This window comes from Mytilus edulis, chromosome 4 (genome assembly GCF_963676685.1).
Source record: "Mytilus edulis chromosome 4, xbMytEdul2.2, whole genome shotgun sequence".
In the NCBI taxonomy this organism is placed as follows: domain Eukaryota; kingdom Metazoa; phylum Mollusca; class Bivalvia; order Mytilida; family Mytilidae; genus Mytilus; species Mytilus edulis.
The window spans coordinates 85,570,592-85,580,153 of NC_092347.1; the positions used below are offsets into that span (position 1 = coordinate 85,570,592).

At 33.3% G+C, this 9,562-nt stretch overlaps 1 long non-coding RNA gene across 1 annotated transcript; it reads left to right on the top strand.

The window, feature by feature from the left end:
* Positions 1–3,043: 3,043 nt before the first annotated feature.
* On the top strand, positions 3,044–7,628 carry LOC139520841 (uncharacterized). The gene is made up of 3 exons (XR_011663963.1): positions 3,044–3,355; positions 3,784–3,992; positions 7,398–7,628. It is a non-coding gene; the product is annotated as an uncharacterized lncRNA (long non-coding RNA).
* The last annotated feature ends 1,934 nt before the right edge of the window (positions 7,629–9,562 follow it).

Consider the following 9,562-nt stretch of genomic DNA (forward strand, 5'->3'; position numbering starts at 1 on the left):
AATATGAAGGCTTGATGACTGATTATTTTTCGTATAATTAACTCCTCCACAAACATTTCTTATTTAACAGTATGTATATCATCAATACAAAATATGATCAGGTATTATTTAAGTGACAAAAGGATGTTTGTTGTGATGCTTGTCAAGAGAATGATATTAGATATGTATGGTGCATGAATCTATCTGTTATATAAAAAAAGGTGTTACTGTGAAAGGTGACATTTAAAATTGAAGTTATCTTCCTTTGTCCTTAACTTGTTTAATTAGCTACCCAACACCACAGAGGAAGTGCAAACATATGCCAATTGATGTTGTGTCCTTAATATTTTTTGACATTTTTTCCATTGTCTATCTCGCTTTATTTTAAAAGTGTTCAAAATTAACCATTCCATTGTTTAAGAAGTAATCTATAAACCCATTTGAGTCTGTGACACGCGAAACAATGAATGTGTTTTTTAATTTGATAGATGCTTTTGTGCTTTTTTTGTAAATGATTGTTTGTTTCTACATTTGAAAATGTCTGTACCAAGATAGGAATATGACAGTTGTTCTTTCATTTGATGTGTTTTGTCTTTTGATTTTGCCATTTGATTAGGGACTTTACGATTGAATTTTCCTCGGAGTTCAGTATTTGTGTGATTTTACTTTTTCAATGTAGATTGTTTAATATTTTCCTAGTATTTTTTTTGGTTGATGGTCTAGTGGTTAAGACCGATGGTTGCAGTGCTGAAGGAGGATATTCACCATCACACACACACACATCTCGGATATCCAGACTGAAGTTTAAAACTAGAATGTGTTCTTCGGTTTGTCAAAGTGGCTGCCGATTTTGACCAGGAAAGCAATCTTCAGATATTTTTTGGGTTGGTCTGTTCCCACCGAGTTGCCCAGTAGTTCTCTCTGAGTACTTCGGCTTCCTCCCTTATAATAGCAGACTTCGAAGTGTCCAAGCACTCCCATTGTGTTAGGGGTTTGGACTTGGTGGTAGTTATACAAAAGTTAGTGACACCGATATTAATCCTGTAAGGGAGTGTATACGGATGCTTCGAATAACAGGGATCATTCAAAAAAGATTGTTAATTGCAAAGCAATTCTAGAAGTACAGAAAAGGAAGCTTAAGTGTATGCCATGACATAATTGTTGTTCAAATTATTTTGGCAGTCAGACTCAGGACGTTGAAGAGGAGGCCACAGGTTTCGTTTGATTTTGTTCAAAGTTTTATGTCAAAATAAAAATGAATACTAGAAAAGTTTCGGTACACGAAATTACTATTAACTTTTATACTTAAAAGTTAAATGCTAAAACATGTTTGGCATTTCGATAAATTTCAAATATGAAGGCTTGATGACTGATTATTTTTCGTATAATTAACTCCTCCACAAACATTTCTTATTTAACAGTATGTATATCATCAATACAAAATATGATCAGGTATTATTTAAGTGACAAAAGGATGTTTGTTGTGATGCTTGTCAAGAGAATGATATTAGATATGTATGGTGCATGAATCTATCTGTTATACAAAAAAAGGTGTTACTGTGAAAGGTGACATTTAAAATTGAAGTTATCTTCCTTTGTCCTTAACTTGTTTAATTAGCTACCCAACACCACAGAGGAAGTGCAAACCTATGCCAATTGATGTTGTGTCCTTAATATTTTTTGACATTTTTTCCATTGTCTATCTCGCTTTATTTTAAAAGTGTTCAAAATTAACCATTCCATTGTTTAAGAAGTAATCTATAAACCCATTTGAGTCTGTGACACGCGAAGCAATGAATGTGTTTTTTAATTTGATAGATGCTTTTGTGCTTTTTTGTAAATGATTGTTTGTTTCTACATTTGAAAATGTCTGTACCAAGATAGGAATATGACAGTTGTTCTTTCATTTGATGTGTTTTGTCTTTTGATTTTGCCATTTGATTAGGGACTTTACGATTGAATTTTCCTCGGAGTTCAGTACTTGTGTGATTTTACTTTTTCAATGTAGATTGTTTAATATTTTCCTTAGTATTTTTTTTGGTTGATGGTCTAGTGGTTAAGACCGATGGTTGCAGTGCTGAAGGAGGATATTCACCATCACACACACACACATCTCGGATATCCAGACTGAAGTTTAAAACTAGAATGTGTTCTTCGGTTTGTCAAAGTGGCTGCCGATTTTGACCAGGAAAGCAATCTTCAGATATTTTTTGGGTTGGTCTGTTCCCACCGAGTTGCCGAGTAGTTCTCTCTGAGTACTTCGGCTTCCTCCCTTATAATAGCAGACTTCTAAGTGTCCAAGCACTCCCATTGTGTTAGGGGTTTGGACTTTGTGGTAGTTATACAAAAGTTAGTGACACCGATATTAATCCTGTAAGGGAGTGTATACGGATGCTTCGAATAACAGGGATCATTCAAAAAAGATTGTTAATTGCAAAACAATTCTAGAAGTACAGAAAAGGAAGCTTAAGTGTATGCCATGACATAAATTGTTGTTCAAATTATTTTGGCAGTCAGACTCAGGACGTTGAAGAGGAGGCCACAGGTTTCGTTTGATTTTGTTCAAAGTTTTATGTCAAAATAAAAATGAATACTAGAAAAGTTTCGGTACACGAAATTACTATTAACTTTTATACTTAAAAGTTAAATGCTAAAACATGTTTGGCATTTCGATAAATTTCAAAAATGAAGGCTTGATGACTGATTATTTTTCGTACCTAACCGTAACTTGATTTTATTTACAATTGTAGCATAAAGTAGCATTGAATTTCATTTTAAGTTGAACAACAAACCGTAATTGTGTGGATATAAAAAGTAAAAAAATACTGAACTCCGAGGAAAATTAAAAAAGGAAAGTCTCCAATCAAATGGAAAAATCAAAAGTTCAAACACATCAAACGAATGGATAACAAGTGTCATCTAATTGTTCAGTTTGGTTTGGGTTTAACAGTTTTTTTTAATTCTAACATTTTTAAAAAATACATCTTTGGAAAATGAATAACGTTCAAAATATCATTATTTTCTGAAACGTACATAAAATAAATTCCTCAAACTTAACTTATTTTTCCCTGGTGAAACCCAGAATGTTAATAGTTAATGTCAAGAGAAACATTGTGCCTTCAAAGAAGAACAACTTGTAAAACATAAAAATAACGATACTAACTGACGTTGACTAATGTTGTCGTGATTTATATAAATATATTGTTTACTGAAACAAACCATTATTTTAAGGTTTTAACAGACTAAAAATGTGTATCCTTCGCGTCTGCATTCTGCTATCTTGTTCTATTGTATTAATGAACGGCGCAGTAATCAGGCGGAATAAATCTACTATAAAAGACTTGAAGCACCAGTCGTGCAAGCAAAGGGTTTCCGGGTGAGTTCTTATCTTTTATCATTTTATACTTGCCTTTTTTGTCACAAATAATAATTCGACTAAAAGTACTCGGTAAAAGAGAAAACCGTATACTCTGTGGCTAGAAGTATGCATTTTGGTAAATTTCTTAAAACTATCTATCAAAATGGTCGGACAAAGTACAACACTGAAGTTAATTTCGAGAGTGAAAAAAATTACTGCACTACATTGAAGCACTGTAGGCTAAGCTCGTGGAAAACGATCTTACTCTTTGTCATGGTACATGCAGACATTGAAAGTCGAAAAATGACATTTGAACAAAGCATACATCGATTGTCAGTCATGTTTCATTTATTCCATCAATTGGTAAAACAAAAACTAAAAAGGGTTTATTGGTTTTAAAGGTTATTTTAAAACTTACGCAAATTTAGTATTATTCCCTCTTGTAGATTTCGCTCTCACAATATCAACATAAGCGAAAATTGTAAGAAAGGGGAGATTCGATGGACATTGACAAAACAATATTTGAATTTAACTTTCCAAACCTCCGACACCAAAGAGTTATGCTTCAGCTCTAGAGCACCGAATGGACTACAGAAGTACACCGTTAAAAAGTTGAGAGAAAAAAAATTGGTTAAGTTGGGAACGCCGAGAAAAGGTATGTCAATTAAAAGTATACCTGCTTAAAACTTAAAGTAAATGGTACATCCTTTTATTGAAAGTTGAAAACCTCGATGCAATACCATTGCTTACATTTACGCCATTTTTCTGTTGTGGGTAGTTACCCCATTGGCAAACATACCACTTGCTATTTATCTATTATGGACTTTTGACGAGGGTTAATACTCATGAATACGTTATATATGAACATGTTCAGATTTAATTGACCGAGGACGAAGTCCGAGTGTCAATATGATCTACCAGGTCCATATATAACGTTTTGACTGAGTGAAAGTCCTTAATTTATATATAACATTATGTAAATTATGCATTATGCAACTTCATAGCTTGTTGCATAAACATTCTTGTATTCTTATCGTCTGCATTTAACATAAATTTCTTGAAATGTTCTGATAAACTTGCAAATTTTTCTAATGCGGCACTTTCTCCGTGGTTGTGTGACGTCATGACGTAAATCTAAATTTAGCAAGATTTTTTTTATTGACCACCAATCTACATATAAATAGAAACATAGTCAAAATACGGGAACATATTTTCTATGTTACACAATTGCTTATGCGACAACCTTCATTTACAAATACAAATATGTACTAATAATATTCAGTCAAGAAATTAGGTACATAGGAAGAAAATAACAATTACATGTCTCTTCTTTGTCATAAGCGTCAGTTCAGACAGACGAATGAAAAACATAAGAATACGTTCAGACTAGATTTTTTATCAGTAAAAAGTAAAATCACAAAAATACTGAACTCCGAGGAAAATTTAAAACGGAAAGTCCTTAATTCAATGGCAAAATCAAAAGCTTAAACACATCAAACGAATGGATAACAACTGCCATATTCTTGACTTTGTACATGCATTTTCTTATGATGAAAATGGTGGATTAAGCTGGTTTTATAGCAAGGTAATTAAAAACTCGCACTTTAATGACAGTCGCATCAAATTCCATTATATTGACACGATGTGTGAACAAAACAAACAGACATTATGAGTAGAAATGTAAAAAATAGGGTTGCAACAATCTACATTGTGTTTTAATCTCAATCACCATAAAAACAAACAAGTATCAAACAAAGAAGCACAAAAGGCATATAGACAAATCATATTAGCAAAATGGAAAGACAAGAAAACAAAAAATACAATACCACAATAACACAATGACGGGATGTATAAGTACAGAGCCACGTTATATGTATAAAAGAAGCACAAAAAGGTGCTCATAGACAAATCACATTAGCAACAATGAAAGACAAGTTTACAAAAAATACTACAACAAGAATAAATTAATGGAAATAAAACAGTTGGGTAACATGCACAGCACACATTTATCTGGCTCTTGACGATTTGTGTAAATTGTATTCTGCTTGAAAGTTTATTTCTCACTTTTCAGTTATATCGCGAAATAATTTAAATTTTGATGTAACACGTCCTCTGAGTGACTGGAATTTTTTGTCTATAATAGCTGATAGACATAATTTTGTCAATTACATGACCGTGACGTCATCAACGCCTTTTCACGATATACTCATAAACATGTAATTTAGAATCAACTTATAAGCCGGAATGAATTTGCTATTTTTTCATTACTATTCGAAATGACATATAGACTTGTGGCTAGCACATTTTTGTCGAGCCTGCGACTTTTGTCGCAGAAAGCTCGAGATAGGGATAGTGATCCGGCGGCGGCGGTGGCGTTAGCTAACTTCTTGAAAGTTTTATATTTTAGAGGGTGGAAGACCTGGATGCTTCATACTTGGCATATAGATGCCCCATGTTATGAAGTTTCCGTCACTCACATGTCCAATGTCCTTGACCTCATTTTCATGGTTCAGTGATTTTTTGTAATGTTAAATTCTCTCTTATTATAAGTAATAGGATAACTATATTTTGTTTGTGCGTACCTTGCATAACTATATTTCGTTTGTGCGTACCTTGCAAGGTCACCATGCCCGTCATACAGTTTTCCCTTGACCTCGACCTCATTTCATGGATCAGTGAACAAGGTTAAGTTTTGGTGGTCAAGTCCATATATCAGATACTATAAGCAATAGGTTTTGTATATTCGGTGTATGGAAGGACTGTAAGGTGTACATGTCCAACTGGCAGGTGTCATCTGGCCCTGACCTCATTTTCATGGTTCAGTGGTTATAGTTAAGTTTTTGTGTTTTGGTCTGTTTTTCTTGTAATGTATGCAATAAGTCTACTATATTTGGTGTATGCAATGATTGAAAGGTATACATGTCTAGCTGGCAGGTGTCATCTGACCTTGACCTCATTTTCATGGTTCAGTGGTCAGAGTTAAGTTTTATTGGTTAATGTTAATTTTATATGACAATTGTAATAAAGCTTTATATTTAGGACTATCAACATAATATCAATGATTAGTAAAGAAGGCGAGACATTACAGCGTGTGCACTCTTGTTAAAGTATATAAGTTATATGCAATAGGTCAACTATATTTGGTGTATGAATATATTTTATGATCTATGTGTCAGTCGCACAGGTTTTATTTGACCTTGACCTCATTTTCATGGTTCATTGCTCAGTGTTAAGTTTTTGTGTTTTGGTCTGTTTCTATTAAACTATAAGCAATAGGTCAACTATATTTGTAAGTATGGAAGAAATTGTGAGCTGTACATGACTGTCTGTCATGGTTCAACCGACCTTGATCTCATTTTCATGGTGCATTGGTCAATGTTAAGTTTTATTGGTTAATGTTAATTTTATATGACAATTGTAATAAAGCTTTATATTTAGGACTATCAACATAATATCAATGATTAGTAAAGAAGGCGAGACATTACAGCGTGTGCACTCTTGTTAAAGTAGCCGCTTTTTTTTGTGCTGTTTCTTCATACACAGGAACAAATACTCTTTTGTGCTTTAAGAATTCATTAAGAATTCTGTTTTTCAGGTGTTATTTTCTCTATCTCTCTTTTGTTTATTAAACCGTGACAATGATTTGTAGATAACGACTTACTACTATATTAATTCGTATTAGACACGAAGGTTAAAGAAGAAACTTAAGCATTACATGTATTAGAATTGTTACATAAGGAAAATCACGCCTTTTATTTTATCAGTTCATCTCTCTTTGTTTTTTCATAGCTAATATATGAATATTTCACTACGCTAATTGATAGTTAAAATCAATGTTCATTTCATGTCGAACATTTTACGTTCATGTTGTTTAAAAAGAAACATGAACAAATAATGTTTTAAGATGATTTCATTGAATCGAACAAATTCAAACAATCAACAACTTGACGTTTACCGGAAAAAAAAATACTGTTTTACATGGCCAAAGTGTACGCCTGATGTGTTCTTGTTTACTATAATGTTAAATAATGAAGTTTTATACTTTTTTACTCTGTTACAGGATCTGACACTTGCACTACAATAAATAAAGGCAAAACTACCATCCGAATCGATCCAACTGGTACTTATTACGGGTTGTACGTGCGTTACACGATTGTTTCGGAAGACCGTACAATTTGAACATCATCCACAAGATTTTCTACAACTTATACTATTAAGTTGTAAACATATATCTCATCTATTTTCATCATAGTTTTAGCATATTGTAACGGAATAAATTTGTTTTTGATTATACTTGTACTTGTACATTTTTTTGTACTTGACTTATCATCAGCAATAGGAAAAGTCAGTTTTATATGTAAAAAAACAACATTTATTAGAATCGGCAGATAAAATAATGTTTGTTAATACCATTCATCTAGACTCGGTCGTCACGTTCCGTTCCTCCATCTGAAAGAAAAAAAGGATGGTAGCGAATTTAAACAAGGTTTGCCAATTGACTTTATTATTTTAATTCCGATCACCAAGAACAATCAACTCGTTAAATCCCTAATCAAATGGCCAAATCAAAAGCTGAAACACATCAAACAATTGGAAAACAATTGACATATTTCCTGACTTGGTACAACCGTTGAACAGTATTTCCATCAGTAGAAAATGATGGTTTAAACCTTGTTCTTTTGATTGACATTGACAATTGACATTTTATAGTGTGTCTTTCTATGTTGTGATGTTACACTTTTGTAGTAGTTGTCGTTTGTTGATGTCGTTCATATGTGTTTCTCGTTTCTATATAATTTACACAGGCACTTGTCTCAGAAAAACAATTTCCTACAAACCTTAATATAAAACAAGGTACTAGTACTTAACTTGCATTTTTGAAAAATGTCAGCCGGTCGCGAAATTTCGTTATATGCCGGTTTCTCGGTTGTCAACCCAACTAAATAGATATAAGAAGATGTTATATGAGTGCCAATGAGACAACTCTCCATCTAAGTCACAATTTGTTAAAGTAAATTATAGATCAAAGTACAGTCTCCAACACGGAGCCTTTGCTCACACCGAACAGCAAGCTATAAAGTGCTCCAAAAAATACTAGTGTAAAACCATTTAAACGGGAAAACCAACGGTCTTATCTATATAAAAAAATCAACAAACGACAACTACTGAACATCAGATTCCTGAATTAGGACAGGTGCAAAAAATTGCAGCGGGTTTAAATGTTTTAATGGTATCAAACCTCCACCCTTAACAGAAACTATAGTGTAACATTAACACGTAGAATGAGACACTTTAAAATATCAATTGAGATGGATTAACAAAGACATATTAACACATGTGGACATACACTGATCAAAGATCTGGCGTCGGTAGACGAAATAATTACGATTGCCATACTTGGTAGGATTGCTACAAATGATTCCGACAAAAAAGGAGGCGACTTGGGCAAAACTTTTAAGAATGTTTGTCCTCAATGCTCTTCAACTTAGTACTTTTTTGGTCCTTTTTACTTTTTTGGATTCGAGCGTCACTGATGAGTCTTTTGTCGACGAAACGTGCGTCTGGCGTAGATACAAAATTTAATCCTGGTGTCTATGATGAGTTTATATACACCATTGTGTAGAAATATCGATTTAGATTTACAACATACTAAGTTTACGTGGGGTTTACAACCGAGAAATCGGCATATTACGGATTTCCGGACCGGCTGACGATTTCGAAAATGCAATTTAAGTGCCCTGTGTTATATAAAGGTATATAGGGGGATCTGAGACAAGTGCCTGTGATAATTTAGACCGTTGGTTTTCCCGTTTAAATGGTTTTATGGTAGTCATTTTTGGGGCTCTTTATAGTGATGTTCGGTGTGAGCTAAGGCTCCGTGTTGAAGACCGTACATTGGCCAATAATGGTTTATTTTTACAAATTGTGATTTGGATGGAGAGTTGTGTCATTGGCATGCATACCACATCTAATTTTATCTAATTATAGCTAGCTTAAACTTCTCAATTGTACTTCAAAGCGAAAATTATTAAGGCAGTGTGATATTAAAAGACATATCATTGCAGTTGTAAGTAACCGAAATATTTTCGATTTTTTGATTTTTGAACTTGTTGAGTAATTTCAACACACGACTCATAAGAATTAAAATAACATTGAGATTTCAAATGTCCTCGCGGTTAAGTAAACCATTGAAGTAAATGCCATCAACCATGTAAAGAAATGCTG